At 41.7% G+C, this 13362-nt stretch overlaps 1 pseudogene; it reads left to right on the top strand.

The window, feature by feature from the left end:
* Nucleotides 1-2703: 2703 nt before the first annotated feature.
* Nucleotides 2704-13112, top strand: LOC124259997 (annotated as a pseudogene).
* The last annotated feature ends 250 nt before the right edge of the window (nt 13113-13362 follow it).

Raw genomic sequence — 13362 nt, 5'->3', positions numbered from 1 at the left:
AGTCATGTATGCGAATGTATATTTAGTATTATTAATCACAGTGGCTGCTGGACATGTTTAGCATTCTAAACCCTGGAGCACACAAAATGAAGTTATTAATGTGCGGTCCTGTAGCTTAGCAGCAGGTATTCCACGCAGTTGATATTCCATGTAGTTGATAATGGAGGGAGGTGAAAGCCAAGTTTAACAAGGACGGTGCGATTATGAAGATAAGGTAGTGCCCTTTGTTAGTCCATGACGTGAGACTCTGATTCTTACGCTTGACGTTTTTAATAATTGTTTTATACTGACATCACGTTTCAGGTTCATTGACTAACATTAGGTAAACTAAGCTGAACACATTAGGCAGGTGAAGTCAGGGTACGTATAATCTGTATTCTGTGCTGACATATATGTGAATAACAACTTCTTTTATTTTGTGAGTGGGACGTTTGTCTAGCAGAAATGTCAGGAATGTACTTCCCAACTTCTAAAATGTAACTCGAAGAAGCAGTTCCAACTGATATTCTGAAGAATGTTGGCAGCTCGGGGACACTTTGTGAATTTCGAGACAGCTTGTTAGTTTTTGTTTTCTCAGAATTCATGTCCTTGGGTACCTTTTTGACATATACTGAAAGCCATTACAAATGCAATTTGACATTCATACTTTCTTTACTCACACTAATTTCAACATATATAACTGGCAGATATGTTTTAAGTGAACATCTGAAAATGTCCAGTCAACAACAACATCAGTGACGCAACAACGACATCACACAAAGGAGGGGTCACTTGCAGTCACTATCGTGTGTGTCCACCGTGCGCTGCAAGACATGTTCGCAGTCTTTGGGGCATTGAAAGACACACATTTCTCAGGAACAGCTGTTGGATGGTCTGCAGCCTCTAATGGTCTTTTGTCTGATCATGACACCACCCCGTCCAAAACGATCATGTTCAAGGACACAGTTTGGCGCAAGTCTTTCTCCTTTACGTCGATAAATCTGTTGACGTCCATCTGCAAAGGATAAGTTAAACCTGGATTCATCTGAAAAAATGAAATCTGGCCATGTCCTGTCGCCAAGATTGGCCCCATTTGCTGCCCATCGCTGTCTGGCAAGTCTGTGGCGATGCAATAAGGTTGGACCACGGTACGGGTGACGACACCGGATGTTGAAGGCAGCAAGGCGTCCTTGCACCTTTTGGACGCTGAAATGACGTTGACTTGTCCCAATTGTCCTCCTTGCCTAATCATCAGCTGTTTGGAACCGATTTCGCAAGTGTGAAACTCGGATATTGCGGTTTTGTCGAGCTGTTATCACAGGTGGTGCACCAGGTCGCGGACGATCAGCAACACTTCCGGTAGCCCGAAAACGTTGTCTGAATCGACTTACAGTGGATGGATGCATTTTAAAGTGCCTGGCAATCATGACATCTGAAGCACCTTGGCTGACCATACCGATAACCTGATTCCTTTCGTCTTGTGTCAAGTGTGACATTTTTTCAAAGTGATTGAGTTCCACAATTCCTTGTGCTTTTACAGGGCCTGGGTGCAGGTAATGCATTAGTCTGTCTCATGTGCACAACGTGTTTCATGAATGTGGTTGTGTTTACGAGAAATGTCAAAGGTTCAGTTTTAAGTATCAAAGTTCATGTGAGAGGAATGCTCCGGGACTCGAACTCGAAATGGGCCAGAATAACAGTTTTTTATCCCTACATCCTCTGTATCGCAGGAAAAAATCTTCAATAGAACTTTTGCCAAATACCAATTGCGTTTTTAATGTCTTTCAGTATAGTATGCTACAATTTGAAGAATACCGTGACAAAGACAGAAACACAACCATTCCCAAGGTGTAGTCACCTTTTATGTCAGATGATATCAATTTAATACATTTAACAACACTGTTGCCCTTTGCCCACAACACTACAGCTGCCACCTTACAAGCAACACATTTTGAATGGAGTGATATGAAAACACGATGCCTTTTGGGAAGTGGTCAAATGTAACATATGTTATATTTGGAAAATCAGTTGAGTTTCTTGCACTTTTTTTGAGCTACACTATCCGAGTCAGGGAGTTAATTGCCAGTAACCAAAATCTGCGATTAAACCCACTCAGCCACCGCAGCTTCGATTATTAACACAAATGTGTGTGTGCGTGGGCATGTGCGTTAATATAACAAATTAAAATAATTATGTGTAAGTGTGGGATGGATCTGAGTGATGTAGAATTGCTTAAGTCAGAATGTAAATTGACTAAGGAGCGAATATTGAAGACATTAGGTTGAAATAAGAGATTGTTGATAATTCTTCCGTTTCTTTCATTGATGTGACAGTGGTTTCTTAACGTTGTGGAGGTTGTGTGGGAGGAATATGTACTCCCATTTGCCCAAAGCGTCAGAATACGCTGTGAAGAGTCGTGTCCCTCACTTAAAGCTTTGCCATGCTTATAACAGGACTGACACAACTACAAAGTTTTCAGTGAACCCGTCTTGGCCACGTATGAATTTCTTTACATTACATTAAATATATATGTCGAGATATTGTCGACTGAGACAGGTCCATGGGGATATCAACTTCATTGAATGAAAAGCAATCTGAACAGGTACATGTTTGAAGTTCCTTGACACACTTTGTGTTTTTGAGATCATGCACAAAGTAAGCAAGTCAAGCATTTCCAAAGTAATTGTTGATTTCACATCCTCAATCCTTATGACAGTGCGAGTGATGCCGGTAAGTTATATAGCGTGATTATGGGAAGAAATTCACACCCGACGATATGCTTTTGGAGGAAATGTGTGACCATGCTGGCACGATGAGCAAGTGCATTATCACCACACATATATGTATATATGATAATACGACGTGCAGTTGAGATTGACATCCAGTGATTGAGGGAAAGACAAAGTGCCTTTGAGCAGCTGAGCTGGATATCGGCGCTATACAAATGTATGTATGTATGTATGTATGTATGTATGTATGTATGTATGTATGTATGTATGTATGTATGTATGTATGTATGTATGTATGTATGTATGTATGTATGTATGTATGTATGTATGTATGTATGTATGTATGTATGTATGTATGTATGTATGTATGTATGTATGTATGTATGTATGTATGTATGTATGTATGCGCGTGTGTGTGTGTGTATTTTCAATGCATTATGGACAACTATAACATCATACTTTTTCTTCACCATGGCTGTCAAGAGTGATTGTTCAGATAAATATAGTATGACCAGAAATAATGCGAATTTTAGGAATATGTTTAATTGGATTTCTAGTATAAACAACCTTGACCAGCTATCAAGTGCTTGGTTTCATTCAAGAGAGACAACTCCGTTTATCCTTTTTCATTAGTTTGTGAAGAGTTATCCCCCTTTGTTAACTTGCTGGCAGACGACATTTTCAGTGATCCTCAGTATGAATGATTTAGAGAAGAGGAAGTTGATTTTAGAGTATTATAACAAGGACATCAGATCAGCTAAAGTGATTTCAAGTAGAACAGGCATCACTTTGTCCACTGTTTATCGTGTTTTGAAAAAAATTGCAAATGGATATGGCATTGAGCACCAGGGAGGTGCAGGTAGGCCCAGAAAATTGACTGTCAGAAGGCGTCTTGGTATTGGGGCTCGGACGGGTACTCGGGTACTCGAATCCGGGTCGGGTACAGCTGGAATCGAGTCCTATTTCTGGGAATCGAGTACCCGGAAAGGGAGACAACTCTGTAATGACAAGGGCAGATAGTAACTTGTCTTTTTCATTATTGACGTAACACACATTTACATCATTGGTATTGTCCGATTAATGGAGGTTATTATTAACGACTGTCATTTATCTGCGCATGAGCAGTGAGTAGTCAAGTTACAGTAACAGTAGGAACGAAAAGTTTATTTTAACGAGCAATGTAAGTAATGGTGTTACTCATATTGGTTAACAAGACGTAAATTATATAGCTTCAGATCATTTTTAATGTCTTGTTGCCACCCTTGTAAGTTTTCTATAATAATCTCTGTCAAATCGTGATTGAATATTCAGAAAGTTGACAGAAGCGCTGTATTCCTTACATTTCCGGGTACTCGATTCCGATTCGGGTAAGTACATGCGGGTACTCGATTCCATTTTTTTCTACCCGTCCCAGCCCTACTTGGTATTCTTGTTTCTAAAACAAACGAAGGAGTTTAGAAAACTTAAGGGTGGATATGATTGATAGAGGAACTGTGGCTGTCTGTAAGGAGACAATTAGAACTGAGCTGCATGCAATGGGTTGGCAGAAAAGTCGAGGAATTCCATCACCGATTGAAACCTGAACAAAAGGAGCGAAGGTAGAACTGGTGCTTACAGCATAGAAATTTTAACTGGGACAATGTGATTTTCTCAGATGAAAGTTCTGTGTGGCTGTTTCCTAATACACTGAAATTCTGGACCAAACAAACTGAAAAACCTTTGTATCAGCGCCCAAAGTACAGTCCGAAGTTTAACGTGTGGGGTGGCATATCTATGTTAGGGGAAACGCCCCTCTGTGTATTTGAAGGGAATATGAACAGTGAGCGGTACACAGAGATTCTCGAGGGACATTTACTTCCATCTGCTCACGTGATCTATGGAAATATTTGGATTTCCCAGCAGGACAACGGCCCAAAACATCGTTCCAAGCATTCACAGGCCTGGTTTCGGACCCAAAATACGACATTATTAGATTGGCCAAGCTATATCCCTGGCCTAAATCTAAAAGAAAATGTTTGGGGACTTATGAAAGAAAGTGTCAATAAGAAAAATCTGACAAATATTGCTGAAATGAAAGAAGAGGTGGTCCGATATTGGGACAGCATGGACCACGACTTCTTCGATCAGTAGTATGCCCCGCCGCATTGAAGCCTGCATTGCTGCCCATGGTGACTTGACAAAATACTAACTGTTAACCTGTCTTTGAATCTGGAGTTATGTTCTGCTAATATTCACATTAATACGTGAGTAATGAGTGAAAATTTTAAAAAAGATTACAATCTTTAAATTCTCAATAATTTGTGGTTGTCCTGTACACGTGATAATTGGCATTAGGCCACCGTCGTTTATCCTTTTGCTGATGCTTCCTGATTCACGTTACGTGTAGTAAGTTGTGGGATGACACATGATGTCATCTGTGCAGACGATTTGCCTTCCACATCTCTGGATCTGAGCCCAATAGAACTGTTGGATGATCTAAACATCCACATATACCGCCGACACTTCCAAAACTGGTACACGCGTTACAGGGAGAATGGAGGACAGAATCAAGTCCATTTCTAATATCGGCGTAACATTATCAACCATGTGTCAGTTTGTCTTGCCGCTTTCAGAGATGTCATGTGGTCTTTGCTAGATTTGACGTTTACATAGTCAGATGGTTGATAATCATTAAAGCCATACTTGTACAGTCCGCAACTTCATAATAGACATCCAGTGTTCAGGTAGAATATAATTCATATATTCACAGTTACTTTTCTGTTTGAGTTTCTCATTGGCCCACAACAAAAGTAGGTCGGCACCTGAACGTTTATCTAATAATGGTATGGTAGGTATGCAGCCACAGATAACATGAGTCACGTTGTCCCTGTAACACATCCCTACTCAGTCAAACAGTCATTCCCTCAGTGTCGTCCCCACACGATGATTAGCCTTCTTTTCGTTATTGTCCCCCTCGTGGTGGGGACTACCCCTTTAGAAATATATCTCTACCCTGGGAGGACAGAGTCAACGATCTCGTGGGTCGTCTCACCCTGGACGAGATCAAGCTACAGATGTCCCGAGGGGGTGCTGGACCAAATGCTGGTCCCGCTCCTGCTATATCCCGGCTTGGAATCAAACCCTACTCCTGGGACACTGAGTGTCTCCGTGGCGACGTGGCTGCAGGTGAAGCTACTTCATTTCCCCAGGCATTAGGACTTGGAGCCTCATTTAGGTAGGACATTATTGGAAGGTTGGTGAACCTTCTGTGCAAGCTCAGGACAATAGTGCCTTTAGCAATTTATGGTATACAACTATATACAATGCGATGGATCAAAAGACTGCAATATAGTTGCTAAATATATAAGTTCCTTGAACATTATAACCGTTTCGTCCTTCCCTTTAGCCCTGATTTGATATTCCGGGTAGCCCAGGCCACTGGTGAGGAGGTGAGGGCCAAGTATAACAACTACACAAGGTACGGGATATATGGCGACCACAAGGGTATCAGCTGTTTCAGTCCAGTCATCAACATCGTGAGAGACCCCAGGTGGGGCAGGAATCAGGTGAGAGACCCCAGGTGGCCAGGAAACAGGTCGGTATTGTCTGAAGGTGATTAACATGTAATTATAGAGTAACACTGACTGCAAAGATAGAATGACCGACAACATACACTCTAAAAATAATAGAAAGTTAATATACCGTCCTTATGATGGAACCAGTCTAAACCTCTTTGTCCCTGGCCTGGAAATGATTAGAACAGCAGGCGAAATTCAAAATGAACATCGTCCCCAGACTCGGCAGAATCAGTAAAATATTGTTCGATTGAATGTCTGGTCCATCAACATGATAGTTGGTTTTATTAAATGTCACCGTCGCATGGCAAGAAAACCGCTGGGTGGAGTGAGTGGGTGGGTGTGTGGGTGGGGGTGTGGGTGGGTGTGGGTGTAATTATGAGCGGCTGGAGAGCAGAACATGTTTATGCTTTCTCTCCTGGTTTCACTAAGAGTCAAAGTAGGCTTCATACCATTTGTATTTTTCGCCCAACTGTTGTCGACAGGCTGACTTTCTGCATGATCCAACGAGCCGATAGGTGTCGTATGATCCTCAGGACCTAACAATTTGTATGGTTTATGTGAAACGAATCAGTGCGAACTGCTATGACCAGTCGTGTAAATACATAAATATAGAATCCTGGGTCGTTTTAGATCATTTTGACACAATGCTAGTGTCTATATATTTTTCTCGACTGATCCACTGATCTTCTTGCAATTGGTTGAAGACGTGTAGATCAGGCTTAAAAGTGGTGTTCAGGAACCCATGTTTGTCTAAGAGGCGACTAACGGGATCGGGTAAAGATTCGAGTCATCATATCCCAATTGCACAGATTGATGTTCATGACGTCATTCAGTGGATTGTCGGGCCCAGAGTCGATTCTTTAAAAGCCGTTGTACGGAATATTAAGTATAGCATTAAACAACAAACAACCTTCTTGCTTTCAAACTCACATATCTGACAGCTTTGTCAGACAAGATTTCTTTTCCTTCAGGAGACATACGGAGAGGATCCATTCTTGTCAGGTGTCTTTGCTGCAAACTTCGTCAAGGGTCTCCAGGGAAGCGATCCCCGCTACGTCAGAGCCAACGCTGGCTGCAAACACTTCAATGTCCATGGCGGTCCTGAAAACATACCTGTTCAACGCGCCTCATTCGATGCAAAGGTAACTTGAGATCAGATGGTGTCGTCATGTACTGTTATTACTTCTACGATCTCTTTGTGACCCTTGATGGCTTCAGTTTGACCCATAAACCCAACAAAGGAGCAGCAAGTAGTCTAATAAGACGCTAGAAATAATGAGTTGTTATACAAACGTTTTGTACATTGAAGCATGTAAATATAAACAGAGTTCATGCTGGATAAATTTGTCTATTAATACATTTAGAATCCTGAATTTCTCCTTTCAGGTGTCTGAAAGAGATTGGCGCACTACCTTTCTCCCAGCCTTCCGTACCTGTGTAAAGGCCGGGACCTACAATGTCATGTGTAGCTATAACAGGTAGGTCGGAACGGAATTACTTTGTCATAACTCATAACTCCTTGGCCATCTATCATTTTCTGCAATAATTCTGCCAGGGCTAACAATGAAACGTTAAAGAATAATGCATGTTTTTCGAGGAACTTCGCGTTTCTTGCACTATTATATGTAGACATGAGCGCCATGCATTTGCTTGATACTGTTCAAATCGACGTTAAACCATGATAGATGTGAATTTCATGATATGAACCTTTGTTTATAAGTATCAACGGAGTTCCAGCTTGTGCCAACAAGAAGCTTCTGAACGATATCCTGAGAACCGAATGGGGTTTCAAGGGTTATGTTGTCAGTGACGAAGGCGCCATTGAGAACGTCATCTATCAACACCACTACCTCAACAACAGCGTGGACACCGTCACAGCGTGTGTGAAGGCAGGATGCAACCTCGAATTGTCCTATCACAGCGATAATCCTGTGTTCTTTTCAGTGGGTACGAAAATGCATATTTTGGAGTGACATTGGAGCTTTCTCGCCATTGTCCATCTATTTACATTATTATTGTCTCAGAATTTGATATATATATATATATATATATATATATATATATATATATATATTTAACTGTAATCACTGGCTGTGTTCAGCTGTGCACATGTCCACCATTAGTGTTATCACTTTATAGTTTCATTGTGTGTTTAATTCATTGTGCAATTGTGTGGCGGTATCCAATAAACTACGATGAGGTCATGCACATGTGCACAGTGAAAAAATAAACAATAACAATACCACTTGCAACCTCATCGGCGTTATTAGATGATGGACCCTGATTATACCAATTGGGAAAAGAAGCCACATGGCCTAGGTAGCTGAGCATTTATGTACGACAGATGTTCAGTTATCAAATAACAAGTTCAGAAAATGTTCAGAACTCCTCTCATCAGAAAACCCAGACCTAATGAGTACCTGATAAGAATATTCGGAGATATGTGATGTGACTAGGATTTGTTCATGGGAATTGAAAAAGGAGGTTGTTAACCATATCATAATTATAGTCAATACTTCTGCAAATTCACTGGCGGTATATAGAGTATTACAGTCGGACGTAAGACTTCTCTTGAGTGGCCTGTAAATGACAACGGCAACAACACGCAGAGCCAGACCCTAAAACAACTGCTGTACACAAGCTTATAACAGGTAACACCAATAGCGTAATGACATAGTATTGTTTTCTTATATTGCGTTGCATATTTGATATTTGGACGTTCTCTCACGTTACAGGACATGCCCTATTGCAGGTATTCCATGTATTGTCATCCCCAGTGGTAAAAAAGGACAATGATGCCATGTATGCTCTGAGCTGAAGTCTTGTAGCTTGGCACATCACACTCATGTCGATCCTATTTTAATTCATGTGTAACTGTGGGCTATCTGAACTACCAACGTGGATGAATGGCTCTGTAAATCACGCGACGGTCAGTGTTTTATTTTTCTGCATACAGTTGATGCTGTGAAACAAGGCAAGCTGACTGAAGACGAGGTCAGAGAAAGTGTTAAGACGTTATTCAACGTCAGAATGAGGCTGGGAGAGTTTGACCCACCGGAAATGAATCAATACACAAAGCTGAACATGTCAATAGTTCAGGGCGAGGCTCACAGGAATCTCTCTGTTGAGGCAGCATTGAAGACGTTTGTATTACTGAAAAACGAAAACAACGTGCTTCCATTGAAGTCGAAAAACTACAAAAACGTGGCGGTGGGTATTTGAGATTGGAACAAATAGTTCCTTTTTGATATTTCGAAGAAGGTTACTTGTACGGTTAAGGTTGTATTAGTTTGTGTCTTTGTTCTTTACTCGCCACACTCTTGTCCAGCTATATGACGACAGTCTGTAAATAATCGAGTCTGAGTCTGACATTCCAGCGATTGGCATCGTAAAAAATGATATACACTACTGATATCGAGTTCCCAAATTACCCAACCTAACCAACCAATTCATTTTGTCCCCTCTTACGACGTTTTGTTCTCTTTTCCACACTTTTTCTTATTGCTCCTTCTCGGTGCATTTGTGTACATGATGAAAATGTTCACCAGGTTGTCGGACCAATGGCCAACAATACATATCAGATGTTTGGAGACTATGGCCCAAACATTAACCCCTCATACACTACCAACCCATTACAAGGCGTACAGTCTATCTGGTCTACAGTAAGGTATGGAGCCGGATGCACCGACAACAAATGCACTCAGTATAACTCCCAGGAAATCCAGACAGCAGCAACAGGCTCCGATCTAATATTTGTATGTCTTGGAACAGGTGAGTTAATGAGTAATCAAGCCTAAAGCCTATGTTTTTATAGCTGTCTTTAAATTAACATTTGGGCAACCCTTGCACGTAGTCTTTGATAGGCCATATTCCAACTTAATTGATATAATCACATGGCAATATCAGAGGTACCCACATGACATATTTGTATTTCGTTTCAAGGAAAATAATTGTGGAATTAAGAGGAAATATGGGAGAGAGTCACGTGTATTATGAGCAAAATATCATGTGTATGTGTGTGTGCGTGTGCGTGCGTGTGTTAGCATCTATGCCCGGCAAGGATGTTTTGTATCCTATATCTATTAGTGTATGCATTATGCTGTTCATATGGTGTGTCTCTGATCTGATGTTGCTGGTAAATAATGTTGCATGTAGGGACGAATATCAACAGCAACACATCCTCTATTACAGTAAAATCACTTTGCTTCAGTTATTCAGTAGTTCTTCGCATCAATACAAGACTACTAAGAGAGGTTTCTTTGCGCATGTCTCCAATAAGGTCAGGAATTAGAATCTGAGGCCAACGACAGGGCCAACCTGAACCTCCCTGGGCAACAGCTGCAGCTGCTGCAGGATGCTGTCAACGCCGGTCAGGGTAAGTCACAGTTAATATTCACGTTCTAATTGCTTAACCCCGTTAAGACTCTGGATAAACAACGTTCACTTATTCACTCTAACACTCTTTATCTGATTGCACCACTGTACAAGTGATCAGTATGTGTTTCCTTCCAGCATCCGGTGCCAAAGTCATCCTCCTTCTGTTCAATGGAGGACCCCTCAACATTACATGGGCTGTTGAAAGTCCTAATGTACAGGTGATGATGGAACTATTTTTCCCAGCGCAAGCAACAGGCGAGGCTCTGCGACGAGTTCTTTTGGCAGAGGGGACAGATTCAATACCCGCAGGAAGACTTCCGGTAACGTGGCCAAGATATATCAACACGGTAAGTTCTCAGCTTGATTGCGCCCTTGCGCACTTTTATCTTAACGTCGCAAATGTAGGCATAATAGGTAATGTCACATAAAGAGAATGTGTAAAATATCCGCTGCAATTTTCACTCCAAAGGTGCCTGACATGACCAACTACTCAATGGTTGAACGCACATACCGGTACGCCACGTATCCAGTTCTCTTGCCTTTCGGCTATGGTCTGTCCTACACCAGCTTTTTCTACGACATTTTGGAGTATCCCGATCAGGTGACAGCCGGTGCCGACTTGAGGTTCTGTGTCACTTATCAATCAAGGATCCTTTGATGCCGATGAGGTATGGAGTTCTGAAAGAAAACATCAGCTTCGTGATATAGCAGCGGTGTCACAAACATGATTTCATCATTAGCACTCTTCCTTCCTTCCTTCCAACTTCACAATTTGACCATTTACTTTATCGCTACAGTAAATGTATTGAATGTAAACTGGAATTTCTCGATGATCTTTTGTTGTTCTTGCTTTGAGCATCATTGATAGTGAAGTCTAACAGTAAGATCCGCCCGGAGAGCGAAAGGTCGCGGGTTAGATCCCCGACCGCGTCATACCAAAAAGACGTTAAAATATGGTACTTGTTGGTCCCTGCCTGGCGCTCGGCATTAATGGGTACAACAAAGACTGGTCGGCTCGGAGTCAGTATAATGTGTCTGAGTGGGGTATTCATGCTTCACTGCGGCATGGTATCTCAGTGGGCTAGCACTATAAAACCAGCTTAAGTCTGGGCTAGTACAAGCAGCCGCACATACACATACACACGCATGCACGTCGTCATATGAGCGAAATATTCTCAAGCACGACGTAAAACCCAATTTCACCTCACCTCACCTAACAGTAAGAAATGGCCCATGTATGCTCCAACCTCGGGCCATGACTAAAAAAGCTGATTGTGTCTATTTCAGGTCGTCCAGGTGTATATATCCTGGTCTAACGCCACCGTGACGGTTCCACATCTTCAGCTTGTGGCCTTCAACAGAGTGTTTGCACCTCGGGGTGTTCAGACTCAGTGGAACTTCAGCATCTCGGCTGAATCTATGTCAGTATGGACTGACCAGAAGGGATGGGTCGTTGAACCAGGTAGGTTGACTCGGGCTGCTAACGGGATACTTTCACTACAACCAAATAGTAAAACAGTCTGGACCAGACAACAGAGTGTCTGATTGTATGATCAAGAATCCCCTCTTTCTGATAGAACACACTGTCAGATTGGAAGTATCGTCTTATTTTCACATTCAGCAATAAATTGGCCACCTCATACTGTGTAATAGATAATTGAGGCTAAGAGTGAGTGAGTGTGTAAGTTTATTTTTACGCGGCATTTAGCAATATTCCAGCTACATGGCGCCAGTCTGTAAATAATCGAGTGTGCACCAGACAATCCAGTGATCAACAACGTGAGCATCGATCTACACAATTGGGATACGTCAACCAAGTCAGCGAGCCTGGCCACCCGATCCCGTTAGTCGCCTTTTACGACCCTCTGAAGATCAGTTCTAACCCGGATCTTCACGGGTTGAGGCTCAGAGACAACACCTATAGCAAACCAGCAGTTTTATGGCATAGTTCCAACAGTTAAAGAAGTATGACTATACGTAATACGTTAGTAACCGTGTAACCCCGGGGATATAAGTATTTGCCACAAACAGGAGCAACTGGCGAAATCAGTCAGTCCTGTGATTACACGGACCTCCTCTTGAGTGCTCTGTTCCCTCTAGAGGCATTTTAATGTAACAATGGCAGTGTGACTGGTTTCCTATACTATTCCTGCTATTGGCTAAGTGGAATCAGCTGTTTTAATTAGAACATGTACTTGTTTTAATTAGAACTTTGGTTTGGATCACCTAGAAACATCCCCGTAAGTTTCAAAATCGTAAATTTCATAAGAATTTTCTCAACAATTAATCCTTCAACATTTGCATGTAATAAAAAGTAATGCACTATCATGAAACAGATTACTTTGTCATTTTAGGTGTCATTTCGTTCTGGGTAGGAGGTCAGCAGCCAAATGCCCAGCCAGCCATCGACTCCAATGTCATTCCCGGCCAGTTTACGGTCATAGGACAAAAGATACTTGGCCGATATTGATGAGCATTAAGCATGTCCTTACAGCGTGTTTCGTGTACTGGGTGGTATTGGATTTGCATTGCTTTCTATGTGTAGCAAGTGACAAGGTTTATATTACAGAAATGGTAAAATGTACTTAATCTTGATGTAGTGATGTTACCAGGTGTTGAAATGCTTAGTTGTTGCCTGATTTACCACAGGGCATCCAGTTTTCTCTTTTGTTTTGCCAGTAATATGTAAGATGTATTCAATACCGAGGTTTGAATAAACT

This window comes from Haliotis rubra, unplaced genomic scaffold, assembly GCF_003918875.1.
Source record: "Haliotis rubra isolate DU_JTF1 unplaced genomic scaffold, ASM391887v1 Scf747, whole genome shotgun sequence".
NCBI classification, from domain to species: Eukaryota; Metazoa; Mollusca; class Gastropoda; order Lepetellida; family Haliotidae; genus Haliotis; species Haliotis rubra.
Note: the sequence above shows the minus strand (reverse complement) of the source record. Positions and strands in the feature narration are given on the sequence as shown.